The sequence below is a fragment of the Panulirus ornatus genome, chromosome 4, assembly GCF_036320965.1.
Source record: "Panulirus ornatus isolate Po-2019 chromosome 4, ASM3632096v1, whole genome shotgun sequence".
Taxonomy (NCBI): Eukaryota; Metazoa; Arthropoda; class Malacostraca; order Decapoda; family Palinuridae; genus Panulirus; species Panulirus ornatus.
The window spans coordinates 83,471,512-83,485,341 of NC_092227.1; the positions used below are offsets into that span (position 1 = coordinate 83,471,512).

Consider the following 13,830-nt stretch of genomic DNA (forward strand, 5'->3'; position numbering starts at 1 on the left):
CCACGACACTTCAGTCGTGTAGAAGCAAGAGCGTGAGGGAGGACTACATGATGCAGGTGCGGGTGTGTGTGTGTGTGCGTGTATGTGGGGCAACACCCGTGTAAACCATTGTTGATTCAGCTGCCACGTCTCCGTCATGGCGGGGGAGAGGTGGGTGGGGGGGCTTTTTAAAATCTTGATGCAGTCGGTCTCGCAGGGCACAAGTGGATAATGGAACGATACAGGAAGGAGTAAGTGTATCATTACACTTTCTCACACTCTTCTTAAGAAGGTAGAAATAATGACCATTTGTTCTTGGAAGGAGGAAGAAATCATCTGTATTTGAATAAGGAGATGAATTATAGTGTAGGTGGGGGAGTGGATAATGGAACGATACAGGAAGGTATAAGTGTATCATTACACTTACGTGTTTCATATGAAGGTAGAAATAATGACCATTTGTTCTTGGAAGGAGGAAGAAATTATCTGTATTTGAATGAGGAGATGAGTTATAGTGTAGGTGGGAGTGGCGGGGTTGTCCAGATGATACACCTGCACGTATGGAGAGGGCTAACCTGGTCAACACCGTCGAAGGTGCGGTTCTTGCTCCATCTGCCGCTGTGCCTCAAGTGAGCAGATGGGTGAATAGCGGGAACCGTTTCCTCTCAGTTGCTGATTATGTGAAGGCTGTCCAAGTGCGGATAGGCGCATAGGCTAGGATAGGATAGGATCTTTTGATAGATCAGCATCTATTATAACGTAGGGTTCCACAACACTCCTCAGAGAGGATGCGTATTCAAGTATAAGATTGAGGAGGATGTCATCACCGATGGATCTCGCTGTGCCATAACCATACTGATGATCAACGAAGAGAATAAGGAAGATTAAGATATTCAAGATACCTAGGGAGATGAGAGTTGAGGAGAGATTCGAATGCTTCGTAAGTAATAAACGTCAAAACAATATATCGATAGTTTGGAGGGTTCGATTGGTCTCCCTTTTCTTTGGAATAGGCTTTACTAACACATATTTCCAGGAAGAAGAAGACGTGCATTACCTTCATGTTGAATGCAGTACAGACGAATGACCACAGACGCAAGTAGAGAAGAGGTCTATTTCTAAATTCGAGGAGGAATACCGTAAGATTCGTATGTGTCACGGAGTGAGGGAATACTAGAACTGCTGATGGTAGACATTCATATGTGCCAGAGTGAATCGAAAGGAATGGCTCTCTCACCAGGAGAGAGAGAGAGAGAGAGAGAGAGAGAGAGAGAGAGAGAGAGAGAGAGAGAGAGAGAGAGAGAGAGAGAGAGAATGTACGGCAGTTGAAAGCAAAACAATAATAAAAAAAAAGTTCATAAAAGATGTACCAGCGGTGTTTCCCGGATAGTAACACAAGCTGAAAATGAAATATACGGCAATGGTGACGGGGTTGTGTTTCAGTGTTTCAAATTGTTGTTCTACCAGTACGGTTTTGTACGTGTGTATATATATATATATGTAACTAGTATGGATGAGTTCGGAGGTCTGCTAACTGGTTTTATATGTCTCATTTTTTTTACATTAGGTGAGACGGCATGGACAGCTGAGGTCCTAATGAAAGCCATCCCATTAACGCTTAACGCTATGTGTATAGCCTGAGCCAGGTACCCATTTTATCGACTAACCCCTAGATGTGGATGAACAGCTGGGTTGATTGTGGACCGACTGCCGCAACCAGGACTCGAACCCTGGGCGGACCTGGGCGGCTCCGTTGTTTAGTACAAGAGAAAGCATTTTTACGACCCGTAAAAGATCGAAGAATATCATAAAAGCTCTAATGAGGCCATTTTCTTATTGAACACGTTAGGACAATCTCGACCATGGCCACCATCTGATCGAATATTTACCCAAACGCTGTTTTCTGGCCGCTTTTTATTTTTATCCTAATAAGATCACAAAAGACGCAACACGACAGCCTTTTTATTGCGCTCGCCAAGGGACATCCTCTGGCCCACCTTCTCTCCACTGGAAAACTAAGAAGTGGATTTCCTCCACCTCGTCACAGGTACCTTGACCAAGTGGCTCAAAAACCAGATCGTTCCCAGTAATGAAGCTTCGCTTCGAACCACTTGAGCTCGTTTGCTCAGTTCTCAACTCTCCTTGCCCTTTGGTTATTCTCAGAATACAAAAGCAGGAACGGCGAAAAAATACGATATGTATATATGTAGGTTTGCGGCAGGGGTGTGTGATGTCTCCATGGTTGTTTAATTTGTTTATGGATGGGGTTGTTAGGGAGGTGAATGCAAGAGTTTTGGAAAGAGGGGCAAGTATGAAGTCTGTTGGGGATGAGAGAGCTTGGGAAGTGAGTCAGTTGTTGTTCGCTGATGATACAGCGCTGGTGGCTGATTCATGTAAGAAACTGCAGAAGCTGGTGACTGAGTTTGGTAAAGTGTGTGAAAGAAGAGAGTTAAGAGTAAATGTGAATAAGAGCAAGGTTATTAGGTACAGTAGGGTTGAGGGTCAATTCAATTGAGAGGTGAGTTTGAATGGAGAAAAACTGGAGGAAGTGAAGTGTTTTAGATATCTGGGAGTGGATCTGGCAGCGGATGGAACCATGGAAGCGGAAGTGGATCATAGGGTGGGGGAGGGGGCGAAAATTCTGGGAGCCTTGACGAATGTGTGGAAGTCGAGAACATTATCTCGGAAAGCAAAAATGGGTATGTTTGAAGGAATAGTGGTTCCAACAATGTTGTATGGTTGCGAGGCGTGGACTATGGATAGAGTTGTGCGCAGGAGGATGGATGTGCAGGAAATGAGATGTTTGAGGACAATGTGTGGTGTGAGGTGGTTTGATCGAGTAAGTAACGTAAGGGTAAGAGAGATGTGTGGAAATAAAAAGAGCGTGGTTGAGAGAGCAGAAGAGGGTGTTTTGAAATGGTTTGGTCACATGGAGAGAATGAGTGAGGAAAGATTGACCAAGAGGATATATGTGTCGGAGGTGGAGGGAACGAGGAGAAGAGGGAGACCAAATTGGAGGTGGAAAGATGGAGTGAAAAAGATTTTGTGTGATCGGGGCCTGAACATGCAGGAGGGTGAAAGGAGGGCAAAGAATAGAGTGAATTGGAGCGATGTGGTATACCGGGGTTGACGTGCTGTCAGTGGATTGAATCAAGGCATGTGTATGGGGGTGGGTTGGGCCATTTCTTTCGTCTGTTTCCTTGCGCTACCTCGCAAACGCGGGAGACAGCGACAAAGCAAAAAAAAGAAAAAAAAAAAAAATATATATATATATATATATATATATATATATATATATATATATATATATATATATATGTATCGATTTCATTAGTCGTTCTGATGCAATACATCATCCATGTTTTTGTCATTTTCATTTTTTGCGTCCTTGAAACAGCCTCTTCTACACCTGGACACGAAAGGGAAAGCAGCTTTAGTGCCCCAGTTTGAGGCCACACACACACACACACACACACACACACACACACACACACACACACACAACAAAGCTTAACTCGTACCTACGTTGCTCTTTTTTTTCACGATCGTTGCCTCGCTTTACGATCGTTGCTTCATTCATTTCGAACCAGCGCGTCGCTCCAGCTTCGCTCATTTCGAACCAGCGTGTAGCTCCTGCTTCACTCATTTTGAACCAGTGCGTCGTTCCTGCTTCGCTTATTCAATCATTTCGAACCAGCGCGTCGTTCCTGTTTCTAATTTCGAACCAGGGTCCTTCCAGCCGATGCACCAGAAAGCATCAACACACCTTTTCGTCCAAAAGTACGTCTCTCTCTTTTTTGTGTCCTATTTGAATAGACGAAAAAGAAAAATTCTTTCTCTTTTTTTTTCATTGCCCACCTCTCACTCTTTCCGTCATGCCTTTAACTTCGCTCCAGGGGCGCGGTGGGATTGGCTACATTCCAAACCACAGGCATCCCACCTTACCCCCCTCCACCCACCTACACACACACACACACACACACACACACACACACACACACAACACACACCAGCCTGCCCTCATCCCCAAGCCAGTTGCCACACATGCCTGGCTTCTTTCTCCCTCTGTGTGTGTCAAGTACTGGCCTTAGAATCAGTATACTTTTACATGTATTTGGATGATGATTAATACATTAATATCACAACTAAAAGAGAGAATGTATCTGTGATCAATGATTATTGCCTGAATTTTTAATCATAATTACAGCAGGAGTGATTATTAGAATGAAACAAGTGTTATGGGGATGACACATAACACTTGTCACTGATTATAACACATGTCACCGTAGTCATAAGACTGACACGCATAGCAATTTTCATGAGCGCGACGTCTGACACCTTTCTCATGAGCATGACGTCTGACACCCATGCCATGAGAATAATTCATATAATCCCTGTCATGTAAATGACATATATGTATATAACCCAAGTGATCGGAAAGACAAACATAACATTTGTCATGAGAAAGTCGTTTAGCGTTACCATGAGAAGAATGCGCGTTACGTATCATTAGAATGAGGATATGACACTGTCATGCAGACATGAGACAGTATTGCAACACAGTATTGCGACACAGTGGTATCATTGGACTGAAACATGTGATGCTGTCGTGGGTATGAAACACACGTAACACACTGATGACAGTGAAACACAGTACTACCACTTAAAACGAAACACACGTAACACACTGATGAGAGTGAAACACAGTACTACCACTTAAAACTGCCATGAGAGTGGGAAGTGTAACACTGTCATGAGAATGAAACATGCTTCAGTATCATGAGAGTGAAACTCATAGTGTCATGAACATGAAACACGTAGCACTGTCATGGGAATGAAACATGTGCCAGTGTCATGGTAGTGAAACACATAGTGCCATGAACATGAAACACGTAGCTCTGTCATGAGAATGAAACATGTGCCAGTGTCATGATAGTGAAACATATCATTGTCATGAAAGTGAAGCCCGTAACATTGTCATGAGAATGAAACATGTGTCAGTGTCATGAGAGTGAAACACATAGTGCCATGAAACACGTAACATTGTCATCAGAACGAATCTTGTGGAATGTAATATTGGGTTCAATATCGAATGTATTATGATGCAATTTGCATTGAATATTCAATTCAGTTAATGGCTTACTGTGTACTAATCACGCTATATGTGTGATGATGATGTATCATTCGTGGGTTGTGATGATCAACTATGTGTTGTGATCATCAGCCTTACAAGATATATGTTGTGATGAACAACTATACAAGATGTGCTGTGATGATCAGCTATTCAAGATGTGTTGTGATGTTCCACTATACAAGATGTGTTGTTATGATCAACCTTATTAAGATGTGTTGTGATAATATAACTCTAAAACTTGTGTTGCGTGAACGTATCATACGTGGATGTGTTGTGATGATATAACTCTACGACTTGTGTTGTGTGAACGTATCATACGTGGATGTGTTGTGATGATATAACTCGACGACTTGTGTTGTGTGAACGTATCATACGTGGATGTGTTGTGATGATATAACTCGACGACTTGTGTTGTGTGAACGTATCATACGTGGATGTGTTGTGACTTAAGAGGAAGTTCCTCAGTCACACACACATCCAACATGCTCTCCTTACGGAGCAGCAGTATCATCACCACCTCCCTGCACCACGGTCAGTGGACCACTGAGGAGCTTCTGTTCTGCTGCCACACTCACACCGTCCAGGTACCACTAGTCCGCCACACTCACACCGTCCAGGTACCACTAGTCCGCCACACTCACACCGTCCAGGTACCACTAGTCCGCCACACTCACACCGTCCAGGTACCACCACCAGTCTGGCGCAGTGCTCCACTCTGGCTGGACCAGCTAGTGAGTGTGTGTGTGTGTGTGTGTGTGTAGTGATTTGACTCGTAAACATCTTGCTTCGCTTCTCAGTTCCATCACACACTTATTTTCTTCATTGATCACACTTTATTCACTTCTTCACTTTATTCCATACCCACTAGATCTTTTGCTATAACTATATATTAGTTCTTTCCTCACCCATCGTAATTCCTGCTTCGTCCCTGCTTGTAAGGAGTGGCTGGAGCTGTCCATCCCTACATAATGAATCCTCTTTGGGAGACGGAAGTTGTAGCCGTAGTCCACTTCCATTTCCTCTTGTCTTCTGCATTAGTGTGGTGAAGATGTGGTTTGGTATCGTCTCCCATCTGCCATTTGGACCCTTCGTTAAAGGTAATAATTTCTGTCTCCGTTGGAGAGTTCTTAAGACCTTATAGTATGCCAACCCAAGTAAGGAAAAGAAGGTTTTCATATATATTGTAGTCAGAGTCTTATATATGTTGCAAGTAATCATGTGAATACCTTTTTTTATGTTACCTGAGACGGCACGCAATATATCTATCTATCTATCTATCTATCTATCTATCTATCTATCTTTCTCTCTCTCTCTCTCTCTCTCTCTCTCTCTCTCTCTCTCTCTCTATATATATATATATATATATATATATATATATATATATATATATATATATATATATACCTTAGCTTGAGCCAGGTAAACATTCTATCGATCTATCTTCAATGGGTGAATGAAAAGCTGGGTTGACTGTGGGCCTAGTGTCGCAACCAAGATTCTATCCTTGGATCACGCTTACCTGACCCAGCTGTATTGTCTACCTTCGTTCCATTCAGCGCTGATGGAATATTGTCATCTTTTACTTCAATATGTTGCTAAATGCATTTGTCTCTTGACAATGGAGTTGAATTTAGGATACAAATCATTTATAAAAATCTTTACCATGGCTTCTTTGTTTCGAATCAAGTCAATATTTCTTGTAATTAGTGAGCCAGTTAATAGAGTAATGACTCTCTTTAGAACTAAAGAACTCTATAGGATTTATTTGGCTATTTCCAGCACTATACGTTTCGTACTGATCTTTGCTGTGACATATAAGTTTCACAGTTTCTTTGTGCAGATTTACATAATTTACTTTGTCATATTGGCTATTAGTCTCTTTGATTTTCTTTTGTGCTTCTTTCTTCATGTCATCACTCCACCGCTTCGGCTTCGTTTTGCGAACAAGACCGTCTTATAAGCGCTGGCGCGTATGTTCCTTCCACTACTTTGAAAGTATTACTGAATCTTTTCCGAACTACATCCATATGATTTTCATCAGCTATGTCATCCCAGGTCTGTCTCTCAAGAGAAGTGCGAGAACCATTTCAATCTGCACGCTTAAACTCTGGTATTTTTTTTTTTCGCGACTTTTATATCGACCCGCATTATATGCTATGTTGAACTTTACCTCAAAAGTGATTTGCCAGTGATCGCCTGTGCCAAAACTTTTATCTCCACTCCACCATCTTGAGAGATCCTCAGTTGTAGCCAGAACTAAATCTAATATGTTCTCCTCGCGAGGTTTCGTAACTAGTAGTGTAAGGGCGCTGATCTCGTAGATTCACGTAGATCCCTCGCCTCGTGCTTCTCTTTGGGGATGTATGGCCAATGTTGAGGTGCCTGAGGGTTGCCAGAAGCAACAGGGACGAATGAATGCTTAGATAGATACAGAGGTACGCGTACGTATCTTGAGTGTGCGTTGTGTGGGAGAGTGGTGATTATACAGGGTGGTGGCAAGCTTCGAGCCTCTGATTGTGGCAGAAGATGTGTGGATCGGGTGTTTATTCTAAGGAATTTATGCGAGAAATACTTATAGAAACAGAAGGAATTATCTGTGGCGATTATGGATCTGGAGAAAATGTATGAGAGGGTTGATAGAGATGCCTTGTGGAAGGTGTTACGAATATATGGTGTGAGAGGAAAGCCGTCTGCTGAATTTAGCTCAGATGTTGAATGGAAAATTGAGAAAAAGACTCGTGTCATAATCTTCGGTGGCCATAGCCGAATAATTTGCGTATAAAGATAGTACAGAAATACGAACGTAATCCAGGCTCCAAAGATAGAGTATTCAATTTCAAGTTAAAGAAACCACATTCCTCATTCCCTATAATGCGTTAGTACGTTTCTCAAATAACGCTACGAATCACGAAAGAACAAATGAACGTTACCCACAAGATGAGTAATTGAAAAGCAATATAATATCACATACACAAAGACACTGATGATCTATGAGAACCCTCACGATCAACTTTCCTCACCCCAGCTGTAATAGGATTGAGAGAATATGGGAGCGGCGAGCTATCAAAGACGGTTCCCGGAATGAGAGAAATTGATGTGATGATTAACTCGTATACCTTAGATTTATTTAGCTGAGAAAAGAGAAGGCTTAATCCTTCAAGGCGTTGATAATGAAGGACTAATCAGCTAATCAGTGCCTAGGTTAGTCAAGTTTCACTCGTGGCATTTGGTACAAACACGTAGGGAAACGTTTTACTTAGAATGAGATGAAGTACTTTCTTGTCAAGAGGGGTTATAACATAGGGAGTAATTCGTCTGTGAATAGCAGTTGAAATTAGCACCAGAGATACGTTTAAAATTAGTCTTCACAAACTCTAGATCCACGAGTGACATTACATGCCTCTCTGTACAATATCAAGATAGCATGTATATATATTTTTTTCTTCTAAGTCATCTGTTTGCTTCTTTTTTATGTATACCTTGAAACCAAAGTTGTACCTAAAGTTATGGAAATTAAGTCACAAGGTTGATGATAGCAAGTCGAAGACCTACGACACTTTTAGACAAATAAGAACGAGAGGGACATGATTACAGTAACTGTGTTCCTCGATGGGTCCACATGCTTGGGAGGAACAGTTCAACTGAACAGTGCAGGAGATAATAGCACAGCCAAAGGCTCCAGATGGATGTGGAAGGAAGAGAGAGAGAGAGAGAGAGAGAGAGAGAGAGAGAGAGAGAGAGAGAGAGAGAGAGAGAGAGAGAGAGAGAGATTGTTGGCCATAGACCATAGTTGACAAGTAGTGAAAGCTGTAACGAATGAAAAGATAGAAAAAAAAGATGAGACAGAAGTTGAGATAATTTTGTAAGTAAGACCTGGCGAGTTAAACTCCCTCATCCTGCGTATCAACACTGACACACATACGCTCGCTTTCTGGTCCAGCCAGAGTGGAGCACTGCGCCAGACTGGTGGTGGTACCTGGACGGTGTGAGTGTGTGCGGCAGTAGGAGCTCAGTGGTCCACTGACCGTGGTGCAGGAAGGTAGTGGGGCTACAGCCGCTCCGTGCGGGAAAGCGTGTTGGGTGTGCGAGCAAGGATTTTTGCTCCTAGTCACAACACAGCATGGATGGCTTATCATCATAACACATGTATAACATCACAAACACAGCATGTGAAATCCGTCACAACACACTAAAGATGGAGCGTCGCAGCACAACATGTGAAATTCATCACAACACGGCACGTAAAGTTTAGTCATAACAGCATAGCATGTAAAGTTCATCATAACACAGCATAAAAATTATCACTACGCGCTATGTATGCATGATCATCATAAAATAACATGAAATATAACAATATAACATTTGTAAGATACATAAACAACACAGCAGGAATGGCAAGTGTCAATTCATTTGCATAATTTTGAGGCACTATGCTAATTAGATTCATCAGTTTACGTAAACTCCTTCGTATGAAATCGAGAGTGAACAAAACCGGAGTGTTCCACGAATGTGTTAACGTGTTGCAGGCGAGTGTTGTAAGGCTCTCTCGCATGGTGGTGTTGCGTGTTTCAGTTCTCATGACGAAACATGACATTGTTACGTGTGTCATTGTCATGTGAGCATGACGTGTTTCGCCCGCATGACAGTGTTACGTCGCTTCACTCGTAAAGAGTGTCAGTTGTTTTACTCCCATGTCAGTGTCAGGTGTTTCATGGTAGTGTGTGTTGCGTGTGTCATTCTAAAGACTGTGTTCCGTGCTTCATGACAGTAGTGTTGTTACATGTGACATATTCATGACAGCATGGCATAATTCCTCTCATCATGCACTACATAAGTCAGTCATATTTCATTTTCATGAGTGATTCAGTTCTTATCATGATAACAATACGTTTTCTTATTTTATTTTTCCCCTCATGACATATTGATACAATCTTCTTCCTCATAACCAGTGTTACCTTCTCCTTCCTCATTAAGTTACAGATAAAGTACTCAGCTAAAGTTATGCTCAGTTTAGAAGAGAGATGAAACAATAGATATACGACTACAGTTTCCATATTTCTCAAGTCCAGTTGACAGTGTATGTACTGTGACGATATTTTGAATTAAAGGGGAACCGATCAGTCGCCTGAAGGACGTAGCTATAAAGGACATAGATAGAAACTGAGACAAGAAATGAGTCTAAAAAGGGCGTGAATAAATACGATTCTTGTAACAGGACATTGGACGAAGAGGATATGTTAAGTAAAGGAACAATGAAGGCAGAAACCATGAGAAAGCTTAGAACATTGTCCTATAGGAAGGAAAGGTTAAGAGATGGGGGACCACGAGTGTAAAACATCCACCGTCTCTGCAAAATAGGTAAGTGATCCCTACCACACACACACACACACACACACACACACACACACACACACACACACACACACACAGACGTTTCCTCATCTAATGATCAATTATATGTAACAGGTAATCTAACATGTGTAAGATAAGGGCAACAAGACTTCAGAGGAAATGGCTAAAAGAGAGTTCCTGTCACATCAAAGTTTCAGGTGAGTATGTAGCATATTTGTGAAAGTATACGGTGTATGGACCTCCATGGTGTAGAGATTAGCGCATTCATGGGCCGCCCAGGGTCGAGGGCATAGGTTCGAATCATGGTTGCAGCAGTCGGTCCACAGTTAACTCAGCTGTTCATCCACTTCTAGAGGTTGGTTGATCAAATGGGTATCTGGCTCACGCTAGGATATATATATATATATATATATATATATATATATATATATATATATATATATATATATATATATATATAGATAGATAGATAGATAGATATATTCAAAAAGTTGTATGATGCTTTAAGAGGTGGAGCCCCACGAGCATAGAATTTTCATCCTTTATTTAATAAGTATTCAGTTACACACACACACACACACACAAAGGGTTACCTAACACAAAATTCAAGGTGCAAGACTAGAACAACCAGAGGCTGTAACATGATACTTAGCTGGAAACTTGTCACAAAAGATGTTAAAACGTATCATTATGGTATAAGAGCAGTAGGTGGAATCAACTCAGTGATGAGGTTGTAAATGTGGACAGTATACAGAGGTTTGAATGATCATATGACAGGAGAGAATGTTCAAGATATGGGGCCCCACTAGTGTTGAACTCCACCCCTTCCCCTCCGTATCATACAAATAATTAACATATAGGTAATAACAGTTGATAAATGGGTAATAACACATGGTAACTGTGTTTTGTACATCTTGATACGAAAGATACAGTAACAAATTACGTACTCACGAAGCTCCTTTGCTGTTGATATTCTGATCCTACAAATGAGATCTGTTTTCTCTTATATATTTCAGTGTACAGACGGTTTATTTTGCTCTATCTCTGTGTACACTTAATTTGGACTCTAGTACCCAGAGTTTACCCTCCTGTACTGTGTGTTCTAATTACTTCAGGTTTCACCAAGTAATTGAATTTCTAAACCACATTCTAAAATCTCAGAGTCAGTATTGAACATCTAGTGGTTTCGCCCAGGATATCTATAGAGAACCACTTAGAAAAACAAATAATCCTCACACCTCTGTTCCAGTGGGGCACACCATCCGTCTACTGTCAAGAGACCCACTGTCTAAGTTCCTATGCCCAACAGAAGTAGCTAAGGTTTTTGCTTCAACAAATACATAGTCTGAACTGATAAGAGAGCCCTACCAATAGACATAACACAATATAGTGTCTAAGACCAATGATGTATTGCAGAAGCGGTATACGTTCAAGGATGGAAGCCTTCACTACCTCCAGAGTCGTCAGATGTATACAGATATTCCTGTATGTGTTGTAAATCTCATTTATGTATATATTGCCAAGTGGACACTGCAACTCCGGGGTCGTATCGATAGAGTTTCGCTTTCGAAGTTACTGGTAAAGTTCCATGATATAGATTTGGTTGTGATACGGTGGTTAGGTAACTGATTGACTGGCTGTAAACAAATGGTCGAGCCTTAGTATGGTTAGATGTAACGTGTGGTGTGCCACAAGGATCAAACTTGGGTTCGGTTGTCTTTCTAGTTTATATTAAATATATTGATAATGGTCTGTATTGTGAGGAGTCGAAACTCGTATGCGATAGATAGCTGGGAAATTAATCTACAACTGATATTAAACGTGTGTATTTCTAAACTTGTAGAGAAATATTGATGTGTTCGTAACAGGCGAGTGAATCTTGATGGCGATACGTGTGAATGTTGCATATCGGGAGTGAAAGCGAGAAGGCGCCCCGCAGTATGAATCCTGTTGAGATAAACGACTCTAAAGGAGGAAAAAGACTTGGATGTAGTAGTCTCTGGTGACATGAAACCAGATATAGAGGGCAAATTCCTGGATACCTCGGTCGGGCTTTGGAACCTAAATCAAAGGGAAATCATCCTTACACAAATCAGTCTTACGTCCCAATCTTCAATATCGTGTTTAATTTTAGTTTACCCCGCTTGAAATAAGACAGAGGGAATGGAGAGTGTCTAGCATCGACCTGCCAAGATGATTCCCAGACAAGTCATATGAAAACCGTAGATTTATTTACTTTAGAAAAGAGAGGGTTGAAAGATAATCTAATACAGGTACTCCAAATTATCAAAGACTTCAATGATTTCGATCTATCAAGTTACTTAAGACTTGATTCGTCTGATTTCACTCGTAGTAATGGATATAGACTCGTGGGCAAACAATTTAGCTTGAACGAGGTGATGTGTTGTTAACATATAGAATTATTAACCTGTTAGAGTGACTGAAAATAGTGCTATAGATACGTTTAACAACAGGTATGATTAATATTTCGCTTCAGGTCCATGACTGACATTACCTACGCCTCCTTAGGTAAAGCGAAACAAGTCTGGTTTTCTTCTTTGAAACGTTCGAATTTCTTTCTACTCTTACCACATTAATATGCGAGTTTCTGACGTCATCTTCTCTCACAAAGAGCTCGAAAGGACCCAGTGGCCTGTTGCTGTTTGAATCTCTTTGTGGTCTGTTTCGTTCCTTTGTATCTTCGAACACAAGGGTCGTTTACATCGCATGAACCAGTCAGTGCTCACTCGTCCGCCTTACCCTGCCGTTCGGTACATTTGTATGCACAAGAACACCTGATGTGTGTAAGGTGGACTTCGGGATCGTAGCCAGCAATGCCACAGACGTGGACAAGATATTACAAAGGCTTTATGCTAGAAACAGGAAGGCCCCTTAGCTTAATACTCACGAAACTACGTGTAAACTACTGGTTTCATGGTTATTATTATGGCAAATTTTTCCCTTAATGTACTTTTTTGTACTTGATATTACTATAATGATTTTTTCTGCCATGATTGATGTTAGACTTGTATTCCGAGTGTCTTGAATACATTTCATATGATTAACACATGTACTCTGTATGCCAACCTCTCCTCACTCATCCTCTCTAGATGTCCAAACCATCTCAGCATCCATTCTTTCGAAGTTATCTGCATATTCAAGTACTCTCCCCATACTAATCTCTCAGTTTCTATACACATTCAGTATCACAAACAACCTCGTGAAGACCCTGTGGTCTGTTCCTCTCGTGAGTTCATTTGTATTCCTTTGTTCAGAACAGGCGACAGAAAATAGGGTCACCAGAACCACAGATGCCCCTGATCCTTCCCTCAATGCTATGTCTTTATCTTCTCTTTGCCCTACCA

General features: G+C 41.4%; 1 protein-coding gene across 4 annotated transcripts in view; it reads left to right on the forward strand.

The window, feature by feature from the left end:
- The window catches only part of LOC139746005 (uncharacterized), a 339,080-nt gene that overhangs the window by 64,023 nt on the left and 261,227 nt on the right, over positions 1-13,830 (forward strand). For 2 of the 4 annotated variants that reach the window (XM_071656800.1, XM_071656823.1), the window contains exons 1-2: positions 9,121-9,193; positions 10,088-10,471. The exons of 1 other annotated variant lie outside the window; for it this stretch is intronic. The gene's annotated coding sequence lies outside the window, so the exon portion shown is untranslated. Of the gene's footprint in view, positions 1-9,120; positions 9,194-10,087; positions 10,472-13,830 lie in introns of those variants that run through there. One more of the 4 variants, XM_071656807.1, reaches the window with a different exon arrangement.